Below are 13,961 nucleotides of genomic sequence, written 5' to 3' on the forward strand. Positions count from 1 at the left end.
TCCGGAAACCTTCAACTTGTCTACCGGTCTGAGGTGAGTCTCGCTGATCAGGCCGATGTCCACTCGACGCTGAGAAAGCGAAGTCTTGAAGAGACGGGCTTTTTGTGATGAAAGCCCGTCGGCGTTCCAAAACACGATGCGGAGCTCAGCCATAAAAGGTGCAGAGCTCCGTGATGCAACCCAGGATCAGCGGAATAGGGTCACGCTGCTCCTGGATGGCCATCAGCACATGATTCAATGTGCTGATAACTTTGGTGAGTCGCGAGTCCAGCGGCGTCACTCGCTTCGCCTTCGTCCCCCCTGCAGGGGCGGCGACCACGGTGGGCTTGGACGATTTCGTACTGCGCTCGGTAGGCTGCAGTGCGGCGGGCGCAGCAGCGCGTGTCGCAGTAGGTGGTGCGGCAGGTAGGGTGCCTTGGCGCGCTTGAGCGCGTTTCCCGCGCTTGAGTCGGCGTTTAACCGGTTGCCGTGGCTGGTTGGCGGCAGCCATGAGCGAGCCGGGCGCGTCGGCCTCTAATGCGTGGGCAGTGGGAGGATACGCGCGCGCTGTTGAGGCGGTGCGTGCGATGGTGCCCGCCCGGCGGTTGCGCGTCTCTTTGCGGAACACCGGGCAGTTTGCGTTGTTCGCCGTGTGCGCGCCACCGCAGTTGGCGCACGTCGGCGGGTCCTCCCTGGGGCGCTGGCACTCTCGTGCAGGATGGTTGTCCCCACACCGCACACAGGCAATGGGCCGGTGGCAGTTGTGCGAGGAGTGCCGAAACTGCTGGCAGCGATGGCACTGCGCTGGTCCCTTTCTGCCGCGCCACGCCTCGATGGTGATCCCGGGCATACAGAGGAGCTCGTGCACCTCATATTTTTTTTTTTTTTATTTGGAAAACAAACAGCTATATATTATACATAGTTTTAGCCTTAATTTAGAAAAATACAATAAGCCAGCAAAGTTTTCACAAACGTGTAGATTCATAATTGCTAGATTAATTACTCGATCGGGTACAACTAGGTTCGCATACAACACTAAAGTTATAGATAAAAGTAAGGGTTGCAGCTGCAATCAGGGAACGAGTTAGACACATTTCCTGATCTCAGATACAAACCTACCGTACTTATGAAAGAAAATATCAATTTGTTGGTATTTATTGTTATACCTATCGCATGACCTTTGGAGAAATTTATTTCTGCAGTAGTTACTATTAACTCGTGGAAGATGAAATGTGTACTGCTGCCGACAATTTCGCTTTAAAGGTTTTCGTGCTATATATTTGATTTTATTCAATAAATAAGGACTATCGATCAACCCATTGACTAATTTATATAAAAAAAATTGATCCTTATGTTCTCGTCTTAATTCTAAGGAAGTTAAACCATTAGCCGAGAAACCAAATCTTTTATAGATGCACTTATGAAACTTACGCTGGATTCCCTCAATCATATCTACGTGACAGGCATACTGTGGGTTCCAAGCGGTGGAAGCGTATTCCAACTGGGATCTCACCAGGGAGTTATAAAGTAAAATAAGAGATTTTGGGTTTTTAAAATCAGTTGTTTGGCGAAGGACAAATCCAAGCATCTTGTAGGCTTTGTTTTTAATTTTATTAATGTGTGATTCAAAATATAGTTGTTTGTCCAACATTATACCAAGGTCTCTCACCTCGTCAACTCTGCGGAGTTTATTACCCAATAAATAATAATTTTGCGTTGACACTGTCTTCTTTCTTGTAAATGATATGGTGCAACATTTGTCAATATTCAAGTGTAAACCATTATTTGAGCAATAGTCAGTGAGACGATCTAAATCTTCCTGCAAACTGTTACAATCTAATTCCGTTTTAATAACTTTTAATAATTTAGTATCATCAGCATACATTAATAACTGAGATTTTTTTATACAGTTGACCACATCGTTGATGAATATATTAAAGAGTAATGGTCCGAGGTGGGAGCCTTGTGGTACGCCAGATATTATGGGTACAAATGATGTAGTGTACCCCTTGACAGTTACAGCTTGGGTCCTATCACGGAGATACGATGTGAGCCATCTCAAGAGGTCACCGTGAATACCTATTGCTTCCACTTTTGCAATTAATAATCTGTGGGAAATTTTGTCGAACGCCTTCGAGTAATCGGTATACACGGCATCAACGCGAAACCCCTTGTCCATAGCATCGAAAATCATATCTAGCATCTCACAAAGATTTGTTTCCGTGGAACGCTTATTAATAAAGCCATGTTGAAACGGTGTTAATAATGGTCGCACTGCTGAAATTAAGGCATCATGTACAATTTTTTCAAACAATTTTGGAACGACTGATAACTTTGAGATCCCACGGTAATTCCTTATATTGTGCTTATCGCCGCTTTTGTGAATAGGGACAATAATGGATCTTTTCCAAATCTTAGGTAAGATGCCTGATCTGAGGGAGCTCTGAAATAGAAGCGTTAGAGGTATGGATAATTGTTTACTACATTTTTTTAGAAAGAGGGGATGAAGGCCGTCTGGGCCACAGCCTTTGGTAGGGTCAATAATTGATAAGAAATTTTCTACAGTTTTAAAATTAATTTCTACATATCCAATAACAGCTTGATAGTACTCACTTGCATAAATACTCGCGTTCAAAGTGTGGTTAAATTGTTTTTCAAACACGGATTCAAAGAATTTATTAAACAGTTTGGCTATATGTTGTCCGTCGTTGGCATTTTCGTTGTCTAAATATAAGCTATCAGGTATACTATTAACCTTATATTTTGACTGCATAAATGACCAGAAGCATTTTGAGTTTAGAGCAATATTGTTTTCTACACGATTAATATATAATTGATAGCATGAAGCCTCCATTTTCTTGAATTCGTGTCTAAGATCAGAGAATAGAAAGTAGTCGGATTGCCTTTCATATATTTTCCATTTCTTATGTATCCTTATTTTTCTCTTTACAATTTTAATTAAGGGACGTGAATACCAGCATGGATAGCTGGTGCTGTTTATAACTAATTTAGATGGAATATACTTATCGATAATTGAATTCAATACAAGATAAAATTCATCGACTGCCGCATTTATTTCTTTATCATCCAGTAGGTCGCACCAGTTAATTTTTGCTAATTCCTCGTCAATCAGGTTATAATCTGCCAAGTGAAATTTTCTCACGAGCCGAGGAGGGGGTCTCAGGCTAGGCTGCAAGCCTTGAACATTAATATTAACACTGAGGGCAGAGTGGTGGTTATCTTCGGGTATCGCTAGAGCGACAGATCTCTGAACCGAACATTGAGAACTAGATATGACCAAATCGAGACATCTATTATTAATATTGCTGATATAATTGAACTGGATCCAACCCGTAAAACATAAAAACGCCCATAGTTGGGAAGTCAACCGGTCCGCGCTGGTATTTAAAATTGTGTAACCTATATCACTAAGATTAGGTTGCCATTCAGCATTCCTAATGTTAAAATCGCCTACAAGTAAGACTTCATCGGTGGGGTACGCTATGCTCAGATCAGATAAGTATTCAAAAAATTGCTGTTGAGACCATAACTGATGCAGATTTTGAGGGAAATAGCAACAGAACAAACGGAGGTTTTTTAAAGATGGGCCCCGGCAAAGAGATATATTAATCTGAGTAATATCAGCGTCGGGGAACACTGGTAGTGGTCGTAAGTTTAGTATATTAGTCATAAGCGTACGGTGTACTGCTATTAAAGTGCCGCCGCCCATTTTAACTCCCAGTCGGTCGTAGTCACGATCCGTCCGATAAACATTATAACGCGCGTCGAACAATTCAGCGTCGTGGATTCCAGACAGTAGCCAAGTTTCACTGATACATATTATGTCGTAGTTGTTTTGTAAAACATTTTTTATAAAGCCCGTGGTTTTCGTACGTAATCCGCGAACGTTTTGGTAAAAAAGATTTATTAACACTGCTCCAACAAGGTTACAATAATTATTTTAGGTATTACATAATAAAGTACATTAAACAAGTAAGCCATCGTACAAAATAAATAAATGGAACGTCGTCCGCATTGAACAATAATTAATATTACTTCGTAGTAATTGACAGGTATTAAATATAAGATCGTACAATATAAACTAATTGATTTCGTTACAAATTCTCTGTATACTACGAATTTAATTGGTGAAATATTTACCATCCGAATCAGTATAATACCATAAGAAATAGTTAGTAATAAAAGCGAGTAACAAGTTGCATACTTACATTGACAGAGATTAATCAAAGTTAATATTATGATACCGCAAGTAGCACACAAGTTAAAGATGCAATAGTTCACATTTCTTAAGACAAATTTAATTGCGGGGAATGAAGCGTCTGAGTATGTGTACATATTGTATTTATTAACTAGGCGAGCAATGTACATCAAACATTTAAATAATTTACGTAAACAATAGGTTAAGCAGAATGGGTTGATAGATAGGTTAATTAACAATTCACTGTGAGTTCGAGTAAACTTCTTATTACAATTGAGAACATGATTCGATGTATATTGTACTTTGGTTTCTATGCAATTTGTAATTTTATAGCTATTACCTAAACTATTTTTTTTGCGAATCTTCAGAGGTGATATGAATAATTTTTGATTTATCCTTTTGCCGCACCATCACTGTACAGTTACGCACCCAACAATAGCTGTAATGTTTCTCTTTAGCACGCAGCTTCGCTTTCTGTAGGAGCATCTTGTTGTAACTAGATAAGTGATCATTTATAAACACTCTGCTCTTGTTACCAGGGAATCCAATATCCGATGCTCTCAACTCCTTCAGGCGACGTAAGCACGCTAAGAAGTCATCTTTCTTATATCTGGATAGTAACTTTAGAATTATAGGCTTGGGATAGGAGCTATCAACATCATTCTTTACTGCAACGCGTGTGACAAAATCTATGTCTCGAGACGGCTCCAAGTTATACCCGCTTTTTTCCGCCAGAGTGGTTATAACCTTGATAAGGTCCTCATCCTTTTTTTGTGGAATGCCATTAATTTGAATATTAGAGCGTCGCACCCACTGCTCGTTCTTTGTGTTAGCTTCTATAATGCATGCCATCTCCATCTTCAAACCTTCGTATGCAGTCTTAATATCACTAATTTGTGATATTTGAAACTCGAGGTCGGTGATGCGACTGTCGAGGCCTTCAATTTTCGCTGAGAAAGCCTTTTTTAAGTCAGCAACATCCTTCTTCACCGTATTTAGGCCGTCAGTAAAGATATCCAGGGACCCTTGTACAGCCTGAAATTTCTCCTCTATCAGCTTCAGTAAGCTCTGTCCGTGTGCCTCCTGCTTAGACATGGCATTCAACACATCGTTTTTAAAGGACTTAAAGTCCTGATGCTGGATGTTACCACTGCTGTCCGAGACGTTGACAGGATCAGATCCTTTAACAGGAGTGGAGTCTGAGATATGCGTTCCTCTTTTGCTGGCCATTTTACACGCAGGGCATTTCCATGACGATTTATAAGACGATGATAGCTTATTTTAATTATTATTCGTCATACCAACGCATTGAAAATGATAGGTCGAGGCGCACAGCGAACATTTCATTAATTCTTTTAATTCAAGCACAGATGCACAAGCAACGCAGGTAGGCATTTTAAGAACAGGCAAAGCACTCAGTTGAATATGTACTCTATTGCTATGAATTTAGTGTCTAAATTTGCATATAATCACTTTGATATATAATAACGCGAGCACCGCGCGAGTTAAAGTTAATACGTGCGCGGCTGTTTTGCACCGATGCGCGATCGAGACTGATGATGACTATACCCGGGATGAGATTTGGCGTACGCTGGAGTTGCACGAACATCAGACATCCCGGCCTGCCTGGGCGCGCGGGGATCGTGCGCACGTGCTCCGGGACGTATCCGAGCTCACGCAGCTCCGCGTCCACTTGTGCCGGCTCTGTGTTTGCCGGCAGGCCCCGTATTGCTACCTTAGCGCTCCTCTCCGCGGGGAGCGAGTAGCAGAACCAGGAGATTCCAGCGACACTTTCCAGCTGCGTGAGGTAGCGCTGGATGTGGCGGAACTCCTGGTCCGACTTGGGGATGAAGCGGACGCCTTTGCCAAACGGGCATCCGTTAGGTGTGTGGCCGAGTAGCTTTTTGAGCTCCCGGAAATGCGTCGGCCAGTCGGGAAGCACCTCCACAATCAGCGGTGGGTAGCGACTGGTCGCTTTGGTGGTCGGAGTGGCTGAGGTGGTGGCGGCGGTCGCAGCGGTAGCGGTGGCAGAGGCGGCGGATGCGGTGACGTCGCCCGTCGTCGGCGTCTTTTTGGACGCGGTAGTAGCCGCGTATGTTGGGCTTGTCGCGGTCTCCATTGGAGAGCCTGGCGACAGGGTCGGCATACTCGGTGGTGTTCGTGCCGAGGTTTTGTGTTCTCCTCTATGAGGAGGCGAGGGGAAACGCCCCACGGGTATACCTGGCTGCGTGGCGGGATATCGTGGCTGACGTGGGTGAGGCGCTTGCGCGGTATGATTCGCCGTTGCAGGCGTCGCCGTGCGTACGGCAGGAATAGGCGTACCGGCAGTCGTGGGCATCAGTCGTCGCCTGGGCGTTGCTGGTCGGACGATGGACGGTAACGATTCCATGGATGGAGCCGGTGACGGCGTCAGCGGACTCGCTGCGAAGGTCGCTTCACCGGCTCCCGTTGAAGGACCCGCTTGAGCGGCTTCGGGGCGCCTCGTTGCGCCAGCAGCGAGGGTGGCTTGGCCGGACGCTATCATTGCGTCCAGCCCGGCCTCAAGGCCGGAGATTGCCGACCGCACAAAAACCTTACGTCGAAGTGGGCGCGGTCGAGTCGCGCGTCGCTGTGACATCAGCGGCAGGATTGGTGGTGGCATGCTGTTTTTTTTTTATTTTATTTTTTTTTGCCTTGCCTTTAGGCGCGGCCCAAGCGGAGGTGCTGGCACGCCAGCACCCCACTGGGCTGGTTCCCGGGGTTTGCCTCAGGAGGCAGACCGGACCCAGACTGGAGGGGGTGTCGTGTTTACCCAGAACACCAACCGTGGCAAAAACAAGGTTTCAGTATAAAGTAGCACAGTATGCTGAAACACTATAAGGGCCCGAGCGCCGGTGCGAGTCGCTAGCAGACTCAGCACACGAAGGCAATCGAGCTCTCTCTCTAGGCAATCGAGCTCTCTCACTCAAGTGTCGACCGTGCGGCTGTATTTATAGGACCCGGCGCACTTGCACGTGTTTTCAATTCGTGTTGTTTTTACAATAATTTCACATCACAATGTAATTAAAGCATAAATTATGAATTAATTTTAACTAAAATTAGTTAAACTGAATTATTATCGTTTTTATAATAGGTGTGTTGTAGTATTTGCGCCGATACGGCCATTCTAACAGGCGGTGCGCGCTCTGCACCAGCCTGATTGGTATTTGTAAGTTTTTTTTTTTTTTTGAGAGGAGGAAATACAGCCCTGGCTTTTACAGCGAAGTAGGACGTGGGCCGTGGAGGCCGCAAAGACTACGCAACAACAGTCGCGGGGCGTCTCCTAAGGAGACTCGAACCTCAGACCGGCTGTGTGCTTGTGGGAAGGAGAGAGAATAAAAATGAAGATGAAATGAAGATGAAAGATGAAAAGGTGATAAGAACACAGGCGCCGGCAAGTGTGGTGATGTTTTGTGTAATGTATGTAAGTGTGTATGTATGTGTTTATGATTGTATGTATGTGTGTTTGTATGTATGTACGTAGTGTAAATGTTTGTGTGCATGTATGTTTGTGTTTGTGTCTGTTTGTGGAGTGTGTTTGTGATTGTGTAATTGGTGTATGTCAGTCCGTCAGTCAGTCCGTGTGTGAGTGAGTGTAGTGGAGCGATTACAGGACGAGGACTAACGTCTCGTCGGGTATCAAAACAATGTGTGGTGTATCTAGGGTGCGGGCCGCTGGCCATCATCAGAGTGACGAGTGCCAGTGGTTTGCGGTGGTTGACCGCGCCTACGCCTGCGAAGGCGGTGTGTGCGTGTCTGTGTCGGTGTTTGTGTGGGTGTCGCGTTCGCGATGGTGATGTCGTCATCCGGGTCTACCGTTACGTGTCTGGGACGTCTTATTGGGTTGAGACTAGGGTGAAGGGTGGTGTACCCGCATGCCTTCCTAACCAAGATGTTGGGATGGTTAGGCGCCTTGTCAAAGAAGCGTCGCGAGATCTCTTTAAAGTGTTTAGCTATCGTCGTAAGCTCTAGGTCGCGGTGAAGGTCAACGTTTCGGATGAACCACGGGGCTCCGGTTGCCATGCACGTGAATTTATTTTGAACTACTTGCAAACGACGTAAGTAGCTCGGTCGGGTGTGTGCGAAAACGACGCTTGCGTATGACAGTATGGGCCGTACGATGGTTTTGTACAGCGTCACTTTGTGTTTGAGCGGAAGTTTGCTTCGCCCACACACAAGTGGATAAAGGCGACTGAGGACAAATCGGGCTCTATTGCATACCGTATCAATATGTTTCTTGAAGTTCATATTGCTGTTGAACGTGACTCCTAAGTATTTTTAATCCTTCATCCACGGTATGGGTGTTTCATACAATTTAATGACGTCGGTCGGTCGTTTTTTAGCGCGGATGCTATTCGCGTTACCGAAGAGTACCGCTGCACTCTTGGTGGGGTTCACTTCAATCCGCCATTTTCTGAACCAGTTGCCTAGTTCATCGACGGCGGCTTGAAGCACTTTAATGTTCCTGCTCAAGGTTGAGCGGTTCAATAGAGCGGAGCCAAAGTAGAGTGCCGTATCGTCAGCGTACTGAGCGAGCTGGACACTCGGAAACTTGGGAACGTCGCTCGTGAAGAGCGAGAAAAGAGTGGGAGAGAGGACTGAACCCTGTGGCACGCCAGACCTGATGGGTCTGGGTGAGGATAGGGTGCCCTCTACTCGATATCGGAAGGAGCGATCAGTAAGGTAGGCTCGTATGATGCGCACGAGCCTGTCTGGCACTCCCAATTGATACAGCTTGAATACTAAGCCGTTGTGCCATACCTTGTCGAATGCCTTCGCGACATCGAAAAACACGGCTGCCGTGGTAGCGTGAAGTTGACGCCGTACGAGAATGTACTCGGTGAGTCGGTGAGCCTGCTGGGGACACGAGTGAGCGGTTCTGAATCCGAACTGTATGTCGGGTATCAGGTTGAGCTCTGCGATGTAATGATTAAGACGCGCGAGAATTAATCTTTCGTAAAGTTTCCCGATCGAGTTAATTAAGCTAATGGGCCTATAGCTACTCGGATTAGCTTTAGGTTTATTGGGGTTTGGGATACCGATAACAATGGAATTCTTCCATTGTTTGGGGAACGCGCTGTTAGACAATAGAATATTAAAAATGGTAACCAATAAAGTAATAAGAGTCGAGGGTAGGATTTTAAGAACCCTATTGTTTATAGTGTCGGGCCCCGGGACCTTCTTGGAGTTAAGCTCCTTAATGATTAGCTTCACCTCTTCGTAAGAGGTGGGTTTTATTACATCGCCTGAAGGGCTCAGAGCGGAGCGACGTTCAACTTCACGATCAACTTCGTCAACGTGTGTCGGGTCGGCTGCTGCATTTGGAGAGCACTGACTCTCGAGACTATCGGCGAGGCATTCAGCCTTCTCATCGTCATCAAGCACCGGCTGCAGTCCCGTTCTGTCCAAAGGGGGCATGACAGTGGGCGGTTTCTGTTTGAACGCGCGAGGCAGCTTCCAGAAAGCCACATGTGATGGCTTAAGGTTGCCGAGCAAGCGGTCCCAACGTTCGCCGCGGAGTTCCGCGATACGTTCCCGTACCACCCGCTGTAGGTAGCGGAGGTGGCGCCTACTCACGACCGACGGATACCTATCGTAAAGTCTAGTGGCTCTGTGCTTCTGTGTGAGTAAGTTCCTGACCTCTGGAGGCAGGTTTAGGCGATGCGGTTGCATCGTCGGAACCTGCCTGGAGCAGGCCTTGATCCTATTCTGTATATGTGACGTCACATGAGAGATAGCACTGTGAGCCGTGTCGACCGAGTCGATGACGTCCGGTATAAGGTCAAGGTCGTCGGACTTGCTAGACTCGAGATCCTTTTCCAGCCGTTGCCAGTCGATCACTGTTTTCGTCGGTGGTTGAAAGTTAACCGGTGGGCCTAGATTTAGGACGACGGGCCGGTGGTCTGACTCTAATTCGTGAAAAACCTCGATTGAATTTACATTGAGCGTTACGTTCTTAAGTAACGCAACGTCTAGAATGTCGGGTCGGTGCGCGACGTTATCCGGATAACGTGTTGGTTCGTCGGGTGCTATTACTGAAAAGTTCAGCGTGTCTGTCAGCGAATTTAATAAGATTCCGTTTCTATTTGTGGCTCTACTGTTCCAGCTGGAGTGTTTGGCGTTAAGATCGCCGCCCACTATGACTGTGGCCCCGTGGCCGAGTAATGCTTCTATATATGTGTATAATACTTGTGTGTTGGGCGGAAGATAAGCTGAAATAACAGTGATCGGCTGGTGATTCGCCATACTGACCCGGATGGCAGAGGCCTCGATGTTAGTGAGGACCGGAGGATCTATAGGTATACAGTGTAGAGACCTTTTAAAATAAATGAGGGTGCCGCCCATACGGGTGGTGCGATCATTCCTGACTAAGTTATAATTAGCGATACGCGGATCGCGTATACGTGGTTTTAGAAATGTCTCTTGCACTAAGAATAGGTCTAATTGATATCGTGAGCGAACTCCTTCACCAAGTCTAGTTGAGGCTTAAGGCGTTGGGCGTTAAAATACGCTATGTCGTATTTCATCTATGTCGAACAGCTCTGACAGTTCGAACATGAAGGCAAAAGTGCTGCCGCCTTGGTTACCTGTTGCCGCGGACGCGGGCGCCGGTGGCCTCGGTCGCGGGACCGACGCCGCCGGGCGGGACGCTAGCGGTGGCCGGAGGGGCGCGGGGGCCGAGAGAGTGGCCTCTGTGGCAGCGTTGGCAGCCGGAGGAGACCTTGCCCAGGCAGGGCGTACGTGTGGAAACCCACGCTCAGCTCTCTAAGAAGGGATGTCAAGGCGCGGTGGTCCGCTACCTCTTTGGTCTCTAATTTGATGAGAGATTGGTACGCCCTCACCTGGAAGGAGAGTGTCTTCGGGATCCTATTTTTGATAACCAACCAGCGGCCTCGGTCTCCTATAAAAATAGGAGGCGGGCGCTTGGTCGGAGGCGGTACGCGGGCTTTAGCGGGCGCGGGCGCGGGCGCGGGAGTGGAGCCAGTCGTGGCCGCGGCTTTCTTGGCGGGTGTGCCATCAAGCGAAGGCGATTCGCGACCGCGCTTCTTCTTGTGACTGACGGTGATGAAGCCGTCAGCATCTGACGCGACACTCTCCGCTCTCGACGGTAGAGCGGTTTCCGGCTGGGCCGGTGAAGCACTGGAAGCCTGAGGGGCTTCCGTGCAGTCAGGACTGACCGCGGGGACCTTAGGGGTCGCCTGCGCGTCAAAGTACGCATGAAGGACAGGTGGACGGGCTGATCGGGTGATCACTTTCCTTGGTTTGACCGAAGCTACGGAGCTTGCGTCGGAGTCATTACCTAGTTCCATTTTGGATTCCCCGTCGGAACCCGAAACGTCAGACGATGAGTTATATTTGTTGGATTTCGCTTTGATAGCGGCATCCACTGTCTCGTTGATTGTTACTTTCATTTTCGGAGCGATCTTCTCCGAAAATAACCTATCTAAGAGAGCGCTGAAGAAGCCCTCGTCGGGAACCATTGGTGAAGCCATGGTTGTCATATTTATTAACTAGGTTGGGCGGGCAACAACCCCCGCTGCCCGGGTCAGGCAGAGGGGGAATATAATAATTAAGTGGACAACTATAGTTAAGTTGTACACTTGCACATTAATAAATAATATTAATAATAATAAAATATGCAAAAATTAAAAGAAATTAATAATAATAATTAAGCCTAAGACTTAGCTTTGCTGGATGTAGACTGGCTGGGCCGGAACCCCGATGCACGCTGTGCAGGCCCCCACGGAGAAGACACACACGGCACGAACTGCAACTCACAAACACACACGATTAGCGTGCAGAATCGCGAAACACAGCACAGGTGCTAAATAACACGATCGTAAAACCGGGTAATTAACACAGATAATAACTAAGCCACGTTCCGCGAAGCAACGTAACAGGTGCGAGACTCAAAGAGTCCCGAACAATAGCGCGCGATAACAATAGCTAGCCCAGGTGGCCTGAGCAGATAGTGCGATAACGCAGGTAATAAAAATATTTGAAGGAGGACAGATAACGCGTCACGTGTGCTCGCGTTGCCTGCCTGAATCGAACTTTTACCGTAACCGTTTTCGAGATTGAGGGCGGAGAGCGCGCGGTCACAGCATCACTTCAGGTCAATCGGTGCCTCCGGTCGAAGGCGCGCCATATATAGTTGATGAACTATCGATAAATCAATGATTATAAATATTTGTCAGTTTTTATTAACTATTATATTATATTTTATCATTTTCTTCATGCATTAAATCTATATCTATTCAATAATACTGATAACCGTTTACGAAAATTAAAAATGGTCCAACAGCACAATTGTGGGTGCAATATTTCGAAATGGTTACAATAGCACTAGATTTTGTTCGCGCTGAAAGACTTGGGCTTTTACAAGAAAACCTTGATGCAGTTAGGTTAGGTTAGGTTAGGTTAGGTTAGGTTAGGTTCGGTTAGGTTAGGTTAGGTTAGGTTAGGAATATTTACATTTCAACTTATCTGATATATGTTATTAATTGAAACAACATTTGTCTTAAGCTTATTCTTACATAATATCAACCTATCTATTTAATACACCTTTATGTTACATTTTATTTCTGCTTTCTACTTTATTTACAATCTCTCTACAATACCTTAAAAACTTGTTCCTAATCTTATCGTCGTCCATTATACTACAAATACTTTCCTGGTTTAACCCTATTCCTATTTCCACCTCCAATTCCGCTCTAATTTTACCAAAGACTGGGCACTCTGTTAATACATGTACAACTGTTTCATCTTTATCTACATCACAGATGCATGATGGGCTGTCCTTCCGCTTAAATCGATTTAAGTATTGTGAGAACCCACCATGTCAAAAAACGTAAACAACTGTACAAGAACCGGGTCCAGCTTTATTTTCTTTATTATTCGGAATGCGTTCTGGACATTCAGGAAGAATATCCTTGTTACTGTGGCTGTTTCTCCTCCTTGGTACTTGCTGTCCCACTCTTTTACTGTGTCCACTCTTATTTCTTTCTTAACGCTAGCTATGGGGTACCTGTCATACTCAGGCTTCACTTTTAGTAACAGCGCAGCGTCCTTGGCCAGCTCATCATCTCTCTCGTTTCTCTCCAACCCCGCATGCGCCTTGACCCAAAATAATTTTACTATTTTGTTCCGAATTACGATCTTTTTTAAATTCTCGCGCGTTTTTACGGCCAGGGGATGGAGGGAAAATCCACTCACCACCGTTTCCAGTGCAGAGCGGGAGTCACTGTAAATGTTTGCGGTGGCCACCTTACTTTTTAGTTCCTGCTCTGTAGCATTTAAAAGTGCCAATAATACTGCTTGGTAAACACTACAATAATTATCTAATTTAAATTTTTTTGTGCAGGTTTCCACGCCGTCCTCCCATTGTGATAGTGCAGCTCCAACTCTCCCCTGGATTTTACTGCCGTCGGTAAAGATTTTTAATCCAGGATGTTGGAGTATCTCAGTATCATCCGCCAAACATTTGAAGGATATTTCTGGTTGGTACGCGAGGTGTGGCGGCTATATCGCCTTAAGGCGGAAATGGGCGGCGAAATGTGGAGGGAGCGCGAGGCGTCTATAAGGCGCGCGGCTGACGCTGCCATTATGCGGCAGTGGCGGGAGGAACTTGAGTCCTCCCAAGTGGGCGCGCGCACTATAGGCGCCATTCTTCCAGTCCTAAGCGACTGGAAGAAAAGACGAAAAGGAGAGATCTCCTTCCGCCTGGCACAGGTGTTGTCGGGCC

Source organism: Leptidea sinapis, chromosome 20, assembly GCF_905404315.1.
Source record: "Leptidea sinapis chromosome 20, ilLepSina1.1, whole genome shotgun sequence".
NCBI lineage: Eukaryota > Metazoa > Arthropoda > Insecta > Lepidoptera > Pieridae > Leptidea > Leptidea sinapis.